The sequence below is a fragment of the Chinchilla lanigera genome, unplaced genomic scaffold (assembly GCF_000276665.1).
Source record: "Chinchilla lanigera isolate Chin_1 unplaced genomic scaffold, ChiLan1.0 scaffold00005, whole genome shotgun sequence".
In the NCBI taxonomy this organism is placed as follows: domain Eukaryota; kingdom Metazoa; phylum Chordata; class Mammalia; order Rodentia; family Chinchillidae; genus Chinchilla; species Chinchilla lanigera.
In genome coordinates, this window is record NW_004955406.1 from 23110660 (window position 1) to 23124837 (window position 14178).

Genomic DNA, 14178 nt, shown 5'->3' on the forward strand with positions numbered 1-14178 from the left:
CACCCTATAGAGAATTTTACTTTCTCTTTGACATATAAATAAACAGCCTCCCACATTTCATTTATTTTTGCTACTGCTGGAATAGTTGATTTAAAAAAAAAAAACCATTATGCAGCTTCCTATATTATGACCTTCTTTATTAGACAGGGAAGGAAAACAAGTAAGATTTGTATATTTTTTCCAAGAAATGAAGGACCCTTAACTACAAATGCTCATTAAAAAGCAGAGTCCATTAAAGTGAGATGCGTGAGCTGATGAACCAAACCAAGCAACAGAGAAGGCATGGGATTTTATTTCTTGAACTATGTCCTGGTCATAAGGATTCAACTTTCATTAACTGATTAAAACAAAAATAACCTGTCTCCTTCTTTCCTTTCTATCTTCTTTATCTGGCAGAGTGTACCTAGTAATGGGGCACAGTTGTTCATTTCTGTCATGAACATACATCTAGCCTACAGATACCCCATATATAACATATGTGAGGTGTTGGTTGTCAGAAGATTATGAATGCCTGTTGTTGTCAGAGTTTGCGAGGGAAACAATTTAATATAGGACATATAATTTATAAGATTATTTTATAATATTCCTCCAAAGAGTCAAATACAAAATAGTGCAAGAAATCTGTCCACATACTGGTGACCCAAGGAATCCAGATGAGGGCCTGGATCCCATGGCAGTGTCCTGTTATGAGTCCATCTGAAGACCTAGAGCCCATGACAATGCACCCATGAGTCTAACTAGAGGCCCAGAACCTAGGACAATGTCTCATGCAAGTCTGTTTCACGGATTGTGCTGGGAAGGCCCAAAGGTCAGTGGTGGAAGCCAGAAAGTCTGTGCCAGTGGGATGAGGGATCTGTGCCAACAGGCTGAAGGATCTGCACTGGAGCCAGGAAGCAGCACTCCAAGTAAGAACCAGAGATCCCCCAAAGTGAACTGCAGCCATTCTCTGCTACAGCATGGTACTGAGCTCCTCTGACAGTGAGACCAGCCAAGTTCCTATCAGGAAAGCCAGCATGACAAGTTTTTCCAGGAGAAGCAACAGTACCACCTCTTCCTCTTGAGTTTTCCTTTTTATGTTGTTGGCGGCAATCCTCAGGTGGGCCCTCCGCACCCAGCACCACACTGATTCAGTTCAACTGGGTGTTACAAGTTGACCACCAGTTGTCAATCCACCATACCTATTAATTTGCGTTTTTGCTATGTAAAAGTCTAGTTGATAACTTCATGGCCTGCGGCCCCAACTAATGTAGCTGTATACTTCCTATTTATATTCCTTAGCAGTCAGGTTTTTGGAGGCCAACCACAAGACTCCTGTATTTTTTGATCTTTTCATTGTTGGCCAATGTGGACTTACCATTAGCCAAGGCTGACCTGAGCAATGGGTTTGCAGGCCCATGTCTTAGAGGGCTATATCAGTATTGGACAGTAGAGGGCACTGACTAGGAGATCTTTTGACATTCTGTTGCTATGTTACTGAACCCTGGACGACTGGACCTTGAACATACCTATATTTTAAAATTTTAATGGTTGATAGCAGCTGCTTATATATTCTGTGAGTAATACAGAGAGATGTATAATACATAAAACTGGTTGGACACAGTATCTCAAAAAACAATTATAAGCAAATATTTATGACAAACCAGGTGAAAGAGATTGATCCCCACGCCCCAGCAACGTAGGAAGAATTATTGTGTATGTTGGGCAATCCTCTGTAGAACCATGACCTCAGTCATAAACTAGATCTTGTAATGAAAGTAAGCTGATAGAGTTGTAGATTCTGCTCCTAGTCTTAGAGGTAGGGTTGTGGGGTATCAAATTTAGATATAGGGTTTGGTTTTTTTTTTCTATTTCTATATTTTTACTAAATTTTTTACTAGAAAACTTTTTTCTCTTCATATTTTTTATCATATGGACAGAAGTTTCTATTTTAAAATAACCTTTATTCAAAGAGTAATTTCACAAAATTGTGGTATAATTATACCACCAACATTTGACCTTTTAAAACAGCCTCTAGCAATTAGAGATTTTCCAGCTACACTTTTGGTAATTATTTTTAAAATAATTTTCATAGTTCTGTTATCCTGCACACTTTTGGTTTTTAGCCAGCGTGTCAAGTAACAAATATTTATTAACCTCTTACTTTGGGCAAGAAATTGCAGAGGATCAAAGGCATTGAAAGTACAGCTTGCCTTCAAAACTTTATGAATAAATTAGGACAAAGGCAAAAATGCACAAAAGTTAATAACAGAAGACATCAGTATAGGAGATGCCCCAGGGGTGGGTATGTAATTAACTTCCTAAATGAGAGGTAAATGTTAACTTCAGAGGGAGGGGACTCCACGTGGGCAAAGTTAGACTGAGATAGAAAGATAACTGCAGACCTGTAGCAACATGAATAGGTGATGAATTGGCACTGTAGACACATGCTGATGATTTTAGGGAAGGGGAAGATCTGTGTCCTGGAGCAGTATTTCCTAGATGAGACTTGTTCTGGACTTAAAGAAGAGCAGAGATTAAGTGAGAGGAGCACTTTCTGTTTAAGGGAAGGACTAAGAACAGAGTGATTACTAGTTAAGAGAGTAGACCTGCTGGAGCAAGGTGCCCATAGAAAGCTAGGTGGGATCATAGATGGAAAGCCTGGATTTCTGTAAGAGGGAGTTTAAACTTTCTTCTGGCAACATTCATTTATTATGTTGTCATTGAATACATGTTCTGAGCTAAACCCAGTTAGAAGCTGGGGACAACAGGGAAAGAGAAATAGACCATGTTAGACTTGTGAAAACGAGAGGCAGGTAATCTGGAATTAATATCTTGCATGATGATGATGGCTAGAAGGGCGTGATCATTAGGGACTCTGAGACCTTTTGGAAAGGACAACTCACACACAACAGGAGTTAACCAGGCAAAGGTGAGAAGGAATACAGCCTTCTAGGCAGGGTGGAGGGCAGCAAGTGCAGCGGTGAGGAGACAAAGATAGCCTGCTGTGTGCTATTCTGAGGATGATTTGGTGAGTTTCTGGTCTCTGCCTACCTGGGCTCCTGACACAGCTGGGGACAAATACACAGGAGAAGGCTTTGCTCTCAAAGCACCACTACTCTCACAATATCTGTGTAGAGAGAGAGATTTTAAAAACACCACATAATTGACTCTGTAAGAGTTTAGACAAAAGAATATTGAGGATGGGATGCCATGGGATGATGTGAAGCCTTCTTCCTACAAACATACAGACATAAACAGAAATGGAGAGGGGGTACTGGGTGGCTGTGAGCAAGAAGCAGGGAGAAGGGTAACCTCCAAGGCCCATCTGATGGATGCTAACTATTTTGGAGCAGTAGGAAGAGGCATCAGTGGGTTAGCGGAACTGTACAGTGGGACATGTAGTAGATGCCAAATTCCTTGGCCTTCAGTTTTTGGAACTCGGACTTTAGAGGTCCCTTATGACATGTCCCTAGCTTGAAAACCCAAGTATCTCAGTCTTTTCCCCAAAGGTATTAGTAGAGTGGCGGAGGATTTGGGGCTAGGAGAAGGACCCAACAGAATCAATGCATTAAGAGTTTTAATTTATCTTTGTCACGTAAAATTAAAGGGATAACTATGAATTTATTATAAATTTTTTACTAAAATTTCTAATCATTTTCTGATCCTCTCAAAACTGATAGTCCATTCTGATACCCATTGGACATAATGTATAAGGTTTTTTTTGCTTTCAAACAAAGCAGAAAACAAATAAAAAAGCATGCTATAGAAAAAAATTTGTGAATGAGAGAGGTCTAGGACTGGGTCTAGAAAATGGTCTACAAATACTAATTTTAATTGGGATTCTAAGGAGATTGTTAATGTTTTTAATATTAAATTTTGAAGGAAATCTTGGAATGGGAATCTTTTGGGTTTTGTTTCTTTTTCTTTTTTTTTTTTTTTTTTTTTTGCTGAGCTGTTCCTGGGGTAGTCGTGCCAGTGATGAAATAGTGGTGATGGGAATGGAATAATCCACCCAAATAAAGGAGTAAGAAAAGTTTGCCATATGCATTTTTGTAACACACAACTGTGTAGCAGCCCCAGGTGGGCCACCCATTGGAGGTCTCACAAAGATGTGGGCAGCCAAGACCTTGTTACATAGAATGTGGTCAACTCCCTGACTTATTTTTGCTATAGCTTTTTCTGACCCCAGAGCTTATCACCAAGCCATGCATTTAGTGCCCTATTCAGAAAAGACTTCAAACTTTCAGGTCTCGGATGAGAATTGAATGTGACTGATGGATGCATCTCAATGCTGAACTATAGCCTCTGTCATGTTCCACCTGCCTGTGTTGTCCTGTTCTACCGAGCTTGATGCTCTGGTCTCTTTCTCTAAGTACACGTTGTGGACAAGTAGGAAAGAGCACCATGTCCACTCATGATAGAACTTTGAAGGGGAACATTGGCTGGTTTAAAATAATTATTTCAGTGTAGGCTGCAATCTTTGGTATCACTTACAAAGTCATAGTAGCTTAAAACCTGTAACCCTGTGTGTTCTTGAATAGCTTTTCGGTGGCTGAATATGAGCATCCAGGCTCTGGAAGAGCATCTTGCCCTCACTTGTATGGATCTGTCACCTCAAACCCCATTAAAAATGAGAGAATGATGCAGATACAGTAGGAATACTCTTTGGTCCAGAGTCTTGAGCGACTCAGCAGAGGCAGGAGAGAGCTGGGTGTTCTCAGGAGGGAGTGGCTATCACCCAGCTGACTTTGTCTTGTCCTCCTAGGATTGTTCTTATAGCTTCTTCCTTTTCGTATTCTTTTAATAGATGATTACACAGAATGGTTTGGGTTTTTTTGGCTGAACACTGTAAAATCAATGCTGTTCCCAAAAGTCTTATGCATAGTATGAAAATCGAGGTACTTTTTTTCCACTAGCTCAGTAGGCTCAAGGAGCATTGATTTGTGCTACCTGAGAATGATACTTATCATTTCAATTTGCTTGGCCTTTTGAAGACATTATCTTTAAATAGTTCTTTGTTATGGAAAACTGATCAAAGATTTAGATTTCAGCCAAGAGTAGACAAGCAAACAAAGGCCTTGATTTTTCAGACAGGTGAGTTTTAGCAGTTCTCTGATTCTGAGTGAGCAGTTCTCGATTCTAAGTGAGGAACTGTACATCAAGTCCTGGCTCTCCTACCAATTTGGAATCTCTGGTCCCTAGGGGAATGTTGAAAACCAAGCAAGTTCTCCAAAATATTATTGTTGAAAGAAATAAATAGTACAACTTTCTAGAGCAAATTAAGGCCTACCACACAACTGCCAAAAGCTTTCAATATTCCATTGTATGGTGTAATAGAGCCTGTTACTCCTTCCTTCCTTAGGGAGTATTGTTTGTGATAGCTCAGATAAACATTTTAAGCTTTCATTACTGGTAATATATTAAAGAAGTCACTGTCTGTGCAGGCAACCTAGGACATGGAACTGAGGTGAGCTCCCTTTCTTGAAAGTCCCCCACATCTGTGAAGTTTTTTTTTTTTTTTTTTTTTTTTTTTACTTTTTTAAATTTTATTTTAAAGAGAGTAGTAAATGAGAAACAAATAGAACAGTAGCAGCATACCAATATCACAAATATAAACAAATCAAAGCAAGAACATTCAAAGTGATACAGAGTCTCAAGACAAAATAATACGAATCAACAGTGGTTGTTACATTACATATCGCTATCCTCAACTACATTGCTCAGATTACCAGATGTAAGGATGAAAGATTGCTCTAGGTAAAACTCAAAATGTACAATAGATGATAGGAAAGGGAAAGAAATTGCTCAAAGGAAGGAACGACTAGGATGTGGGAAAGAAGAAAGAAGAAAGAAGGCAAAATATAAATATGTATATATATATATATATATATATATATATAAATAGCTGCGATAACTGTATTGCTGATGTCTGATGGTGTACTGAAATGAACAGTTAATGATTACAATTTTTTATGCTCTGATCGATTGTACGTTCTTGTGTCTGGTGGTCTGAGCAACTGATTTGAAGGTAATGATATGCAATGGAATTACAATGGTGAACTACCACCTTGTCTCGTGAAACTCTGTATTATCTCTACTGTTTTATCAAAGAATTAGTTTCTTATTCCCTATAATGGTTTGAACAATAGAGAATTCATCCTCTCAATATTTATTGCAGACGTCCTGTATGTCTCACACTGTACCAGAAAGAGTAAAGAATGGAATGATAATGACCTTGAGATCTTCCTGATGAAGGAGTCAGACACAGAATCATGTAACACGGAGCTGTGATGTACACAGCCCTGGAAACTGTAAGAAGGCCTGGGAGAGTGTCCACTTGTGGGCATCCAGCCTTTGCCTTTAGAACCCTGAGACATGCCACACAGAGCTGACTGCCCCAGTGCCAGCACAGCAGAACCATCGGGCACCTCTCAGGGCTCTTTGCAGGTTGTGCACTCAGGCCAGGCGCTGCTGCTGCAGAACTGCTGTCTTCCACCTTCTGTCCATGTCCTCAGTGCCTGCTTATCCTTGGCACGGTTCCTAAGAGACACCAAGCTGCCAGCGCGAACTTCTCATCTCACTTTTCATTTCTTCCTTCAATCTGTTTTGCCTCCACCCTCATTTTAAAGTTCATCACCCTGATAATGATGATGATGATGGCTGTAGCTGCATCCTATTGATCGTTTACTCTGTGCCAGAACTGCCCTGAGTACTTTCCCTGTATTATTGCATCTACCAGTCTTGAAACTCGTGAGGCCTTTTCTTATTTTATAAGTGAGGATTCATGTCACTGTGAAGAAGGTTACTTGCTGAAAACCACACACAACTCCTTCATCTCAGCACTTTGGGAGGCTGAAACAGGACAGTTTCAAATTCTAGTCCTGCCTTGCCAACTCAGTGAGACCTTGTCTCTCAATAAACAAAAAAACAGAGGGACTTAGGGATGTAGCTCAGTGGTAGAGCACCCCTGGGTTCTAGTCTAATGCTACAAAAAAACACATTGGATATAGTCTTTGTATCATCAGAACACTGATGTGTATGTATGTGTATGAGAAAGAGCAACAAAGATCTTCACCTACACAGAGGTTTTATCTGTTTACTTTCCCTCAGTTTTCAAGGCATCCCTAGGTATTCAGCTGTTCTAGACAGAACTGGAGGGTTCTGGAAGGCAGAATTTCAGGTAGCTAGGGCTATCATCTAGAGATGGTTCTTATGTGAGCAGTCCTATGCAGAGCAAGATTGGGATCAGGGGGTGACTGAGTCACTGGCTCTTCAGAGGACCTGAGATCATGTAGCCTGAGACAAAGCACAAGGAAGGAGGAGGGAGGGGCAAAGGGAGGGGAGGAAGTTAGGCTGGAGGGAGCACTACACTCTCATGAATAATTGCACTGATTTTAGTAAGGAGGGGGAAAAGGAAGAAAGAGGTTATTATGGAGGGAAGGAGGAATGTGTGCTGGAGTGTTAAGGCAAACACTGGTTTCAGTGTGTAGGGTTCAGATTTTTTCAAAGTGTTACCATATTACTTTATTAAAAGGAATGCTAAGTCTGAGCGTATTAAATATGTATATATTCAAATATCAGTACCAAATTAAATCCTCAAATACAATACAACCAAGCAGTTTGTTTTTAAACTCTTTTCCCCTTGGCTTCTAGTGGTTAGCTCAGATAATTCATACCTGTTGATGTCTACCAGCCATCTTTCCAGCTGATCATCAGTTGGATCATATCTGCCTGTAGGCAGTGAACTTAGGAGGCAGGTTGAACTAAGACTATGGAATACATTAGACTTGCAGCAAAGCTGTGAAGCTGAGACTTTCTGATTCTGAAACATCATGCATGCCTTTCAGATGTGTGCCTGGGACAGTGAGTCAGTGGTGGTAACTTTTTCTGGTCCTCTGGTCTCTTAAAAGAAACTGAGGTTTCAGAGACAGTAATTCAGCCATAGTCCTCCTCTGTGGGTTGTGGTATCAGGAGGACCAGCAGCTGAAAAGTGGTGTGACATCCATCTCGCCATCCTCACCCTCAGCAACTGTTCACTGAGGCTTTTCTAAGAGCGGTGCATTTTACCGCATGCTCCTATGTCACCAGGGCATAAAATAAAGCTGAGGCAACACTTTTTAATTAGCTTGAAATACCTGACTCTAAAGAATATATCTGATCATTTCTTTCCCTGCAGTGTACATTAGTCATTGGAATTTTATTTTACTTTGTATTAGTCATTGGAATTTTACTTTATTTATTAATGGGTTAATCCTAATTGGATGTCAGCCCTTCTGTTCTTAGATATAGTGCAATAAATAGATCACCCTAGATATTTTTCTTTGGCCATTCTGGAAGGACCACGACTTACTTGCTTTGGTTAAAATTAAAATATGCCTTTTAGTAATTCATACTTGTTCTGCTTCATGTTCTAGTAACTTCTTGATTCCTATCTCTCCCTTTCCTTGTGTTTTCACTCAACTTCTCCATTTGTTTTCTGAGCATTAGAGGTCTGGGTATTCTTTTTTTTTTTTTGGTTTTTCTCCAGTACCAGGAACCGAACCCACGACTTTGCGCTTGCCAGGCAGGCGCTTTGCCACTGAGCTAAATCCCCAGCCCCCAGAGGTCTGGGTATTCTTATGTGAGGCCAGCAGAGCCACTTTCAAGGAGCTGCCTAGGCCAGCCTGTTCCACCCAGCCACCAAACATGAAAAGCCACGGGTTTGATGGGAAAGGTCTCATACCTGGTATAGCAGAGTACATGCAGAAGAATATTGCCTCACACACATTAAGTACCTTTCAGAGCATTTCATTATCTATTTAGATGTTCAAAACAATTAAAAAGAGAAAACACATGCTGCCATTTGTTTTTCAGACACAGACAAAGAAATCACACAGATTGGTCCAGGTGACACACACAGCAGCATGGCTGTCAAAACACCCCAGTCATAAGTGTCTTCCTGTAAAAGCACATGATATATAAATTCCCCACTGACACAGTGACAACTGAATATACATGCCCTTAATATTCAGTATCTTGGAAATACAAGAAGAAACAGAACTCAGGATCCAAGAATATCTGCCTTTGCCATGACCACTGAAGAGCAAATCTGGAAGCTGCATAACTCCCTGTGTATGTTCACACTGCTCTGGGTGTGTGGTTTTAATCGGGAGCTGATGTTTTGAGCTCCTTGTATGCATGAGCTTAGATTTATATATAATTAATGCAAAAATAGAGTTTCCAGATAAAGGGTGGTGGCCAAAAGCTCTTAAGGACAGTTGTACACAAACTGCCTAATCATCTTCCTCCAAGAAACCGGGGTAAGAGGACAGAGAAAGCAAAGGATAGATAGGAGGAAATAGAGTTAATCTTCATTTTTTAGCTTATACACAATTAAAATCAACCTCCTTGGGCCAAAATATTATTGGTAATAACGTTTAAATCCCATAGGGATTCTAGATAATTTGGGGGCTTCAGACTTATGAGAATATCGTAATTGAGTAAGTATCAAAACAAAAAATTGAGTCTATGTTTGATGTGACTTTTTAAAAAATATCAGCAAGGGGAGCCATGGCCTTTACACTGAGCTATGTCCCCAGTACTTTTTTTGAAACAGGGTCTTGCCAAGTTGCCCAGACAGGGCTTGAACTTGTGATCCTTCTGCTTCAGCCTCCCAGAGCACTGAGATTACAGGTATAGGTGGCCACATTTGGCTATGACATGGCGTTTCTATGAGTGTCGTTTTATCCTTAGTGTCATTTTTGAACATACGTGTTCAGATAGGTCATAGAATTAAGGAAAGACGCTCAGAGACATGAAGGCCAGCCTTGGTGCCAGGTTTGCTGTGTGATGACTGAGACCAGAGCCTGATATTCCTGTGCCTGCGTCAGTGCTCTATGCATGTGCCGCCTTCCCTCTTCGTCTCCCTACCTCACTGCAGAATCCGGGAGCAATGCATCCCTCTTGAGTCCTTACTCTTGTTGTGTCTCTGGGAGACACCTCTTTCCAGTTATTATTTGCACAAGTGTGAGTTTTCTCATCAAGAAGACAGAAGCCAAAATGCTTGTAGCTTTGGGATTAGTAGTGTATTGTCAGCTGTCATGACACTGAGTGTGAGGCGAGGAACGAGTATGTTCTGTGATCCCAGCAATCGCAGGCTAACGGCAAGGTTTGACTTTTCCAGATTATCTTCATGCCAAATGTGACATCTCTTCATGTATTATTTCTAACATTCACAATGAGACATGAAATGGTGTTAACAGTAGCCCAAGGATACCACAGCTTCAGAATTAGAAATCACTTTTAAGCTTCCTTTCTTCTTCCCCCCAGTGAGCTGCTGTATTAACACTCATTATAGCACATCAGAGCAGATGGGCAAACAGACTGATTAGTTAAATATACATATATATATACATACACATTTTTTCCTTCATGGAGCTTAGATGTTGGCTCTTTCTGTAATAAAAGGAAGGAGATTTTAGATGTCGCCTTGTCTTGCTTTTCCTTTTTAATCAGAAGTAGAAAGGCACTTTGCTCCTGATCTATTAATAATTTGACTACATCCTTTTCTTAACTGCTGACTTCACAGCTCTCTGTGTACCCATTGCAACCAGAATTTGATTTCTTTCCAATTCTCCCAGCCTCATGTGGCGTTTGCATGTTCTTTCTGGCTTATTATTTCTTTACGGAATTTATCCTTTTAAATTCATTTTTTAGAAGTGCTGTTCGTGAGAAGGAGAATATCTAAAAGATTTTTGGCTTTTCTACTCACAATTAAAGAGTCTTTGATTAATTAGTGGGAAGTTAAATTACCCATAATATTATGTCAATAGAAATATTTTCCTGTAGCCTTTTAAAAAAAGTTAAACATTTCTTTTTCTCAAAAGCAGACAGCTTGTCTTATTCCTTCCCAGTTTTATAAAAGTATATTTTTAAGTCATTTTTCATGTTTATTTCTTGTGTAATTAGAGTGCATAAAAAATACATAACTTCAGGATTTTTCAGAGAGTTAAATGATATGCTCAACTGGAAATTATGCTATAAATGTGAAGAAATGTTCTCTTTTAAATTAGTGTATATTAATTATATAGAGTAATGGGTCTCACTGTGTCATTTTTGTAAATGTATGTAACATGCTTAGATCACATTCACCTTCCCCCCCTTGTGTCCTTCCTCACTAACCCATCACCCCTCCCCCTTACCTCTTTTCTCTAATAGTTTCCTGTCAGAAGTAGGTTTTCTGATGAAACCATGCTCTGGCAGAAAGGTAAGGTAAAGAAAATAGCTGTCCTATTTCTTCCTCATAAAAGGACAAAGGTACCCCATGCATATAATATGTGACATGTATTATTCATAGGACAGTAATGGACTTGTGTAGAAGAGAAACTCCCATGGCATAGTAGGAAGCACTCTGGAACAATAATTTCCCAATGATGCCTACAGTCTTGAGTCTGGGTGTGTGGAGAGGAAGGATACACATGCACAGCCACATATTTTTTTAAATCCTTTTTATGAATTTGAATTCATAATTTGCTTGTGTATTTTATCAAAAGAGGAAAATGTAAAGATGGCATTAAATGAGGTTAGTTCATGGTATTATGGATTGCATTTTCTAATTAAGTAGCACAATATAATGTAGACATACAAACATTTATAGAGGATTATACACAAAGCCATGGGCAGTTAATTGCACTCCATTTTACAGGTGCCTGATTATCCTATCACAGATTATTTAGTTAAGAAAATCTCCCCAGTGAGACATAGTTTTGGAAGCTTCCATCAAACATCAAAGAGACACTTCAGTTTAATGTTCACACTGTGATCAGCAGCTTCAGAAATAGCATGCTGTTAATAACAGTATGTGAAAACAAGATGCTCCAGTGGGCTCCGTGCTGTAGTCTCTGTGTGTTTGTCTATACTGTCTAACTTACCTCTCTAAGTGCTGTGGTTTCAGAGAGGTAACTGAATAGAGAATGCAGGGCTTGCAAGAGAAAACCTGAGCAGTGCTTCTGGAGAAATGGAAACTAAAAAGTAGAAAGTACTCTATGTAATGGTACAAACTGAAGGGGAACCCCTTTTGGGCAGATGATTCTAGTGGTCTTTGGGGGATGGATGCATTTCTGAACATTTGCTCAGTTTGAAGTGTTCCACTGAAGTTCAGTGAAAGAATTTTCAGTAGAAATGAACCCTTGATAATATATCAGGCTATAAAAGAGATGCCATTTATGGTGTTATAATGCTGTTTCTTTAGCTATGGTCAGGCCTCAAACCTGGTCTCTGTTGGCACTGCCTTCCCCCAAGCCAGTTCAGGTGCCTGAGGGGTGATGCCCATGTTGTCCTGTATTTAACCTGAAGGAACTGGGCCACAGTGCTGCGTAACTGGTCTGACAGTCTCCCTCTTTGATTGTTCATACGCTGTGGGGGGAGAGAGGAAACTATATCTTGTCTTGTTTACCCCTGTATACCTAATACCTATCAAACACAAGCCTACCACTTAGTAGTTTTCAATAAATATCTATTGATTAAACAAGTGAATGATGGGACAAGTGTTTGAGTACAGGACCTAAATGATATAGTAAACTTTATTAACTTTATAAACATGATTAACTAAGTTGGAGATCTTCTGCCTGCGCCTCACATGACTTGAAAAGTTACCCCCTTCCAATGGGTAAATCCTTAAAAAAATATTTTTATAAACTTGTAAAACTTAAAAATATCACTCTTAAAATGATTACTGCTGAGAAATATATAGAACACAGTACTGCAAAGGAAAAATCTGTACCTACTTAAGATTTGGAGAGACTTGATAATGAGTGACGGTGTTTTTTAAAACACATAATTAACTGGGCATGGTAGCCCATGCCTGCGGTCCCAGCTACCCAGGATGCTTAGTAAAGAAAATCTCTTGAGGCCTAGAGTTTGTTGCCAGGCTGGGCAACATAGTGAGAGACCCTCAGCTCAAACGAAACAAAAGCTAAAACTTCCTAAGCAATCATTTGAATTGAATATAAATCCGGTTTAATCTGCTTGGTAACCTGATCCTCATGTCAGTACCTGGATGATAGAGACATCCTTTTAAAGTTCCTTATAGTTCATCCTTATTAGTTTGCTGCAGTATGTTTGATTTTCATATAATTTCAACTCTTTAAATTGAAACAATTATTTTAATATAAGATGTAGCAGAAGCACACATGCTTTTCAGGGTATCAAATAATTCATAGCTTAAATTCTTACATTTACAGAAGCTCAGAATCTGTGGTTTTGCTTTCCATGTGTTCAGTTATCTGTGGTTCACAAAAAATATCGATATTGGTCTTGCCTATCTCAAGAGAGACCACGTTTACATAGCTTATTAGACTGTATTGTTATAAGTGGTCTATTTTATATTTAGTTCTTTTTCTTAATCTCTTAGTATGTGAAATTTATAAATTACATTTTATATGTATGTATAGAAAAATAGTTTATATGGTGTTTGGCACTACCTGCAGTTTCAAATGTCTTTTGGGAGTCTTGGACTGTACCCCCAAGGACAGGGGCATTACTGTTCTTGGATAGTGTAATAGGTTTCCAAGAAACATGAAATTTCAAACATGGAATGCGGAAGAGAACACCAGGAGAGCGTCCAAAGAGGATACTTGTAAGCTTCCTCTTCATTCTCGAAATCCTTGACAGTCATGTTAGTATTTCCTGTTCTCTCACCTATTTTTACTTTGCTTATTCCAAAGAGGGAGCAACAGACAGCGAGGTGAGTCGAGGTTTCCCTCTCTCCGGTGTAAGTGTGAGGTTGTTTTCTCACACTTCCCTTTTAGAGGGAAAGGAGCTCACAGGGGCGACCTTTGTGAGGGTGCTGGAGGTGAGGACGAAAGGGGCTACTGCTCTGGGAAGGTGCTGATAGGGATGTGAAATAGCAGCAAGAATAACAGTAACAGCTCATAGCAACCACCCCCCAGAGAAGGATTTTCCCTCTTCTCTTGCCTTTAGGACCCAGTCCCTTCTATTCTCCTTGTCTCATGTTTCAGGGATGCTTCTTCAGAAACCAGGCTAAGTTGACGTAATGGCTTTCTACACTACCAAATTTTCTCACAGTATGTGCAGACTTGGGTCAGAAAGTCTCCCTGTGTCTTTCGATAATTTATTAAGTGGGATAAAGGCAGTAAGCCAGGCCTTCCTCAGCCCCTTGACAAAGCACTAGCAGTCCGGGCCTCCTGCCTGCCCCCCAAC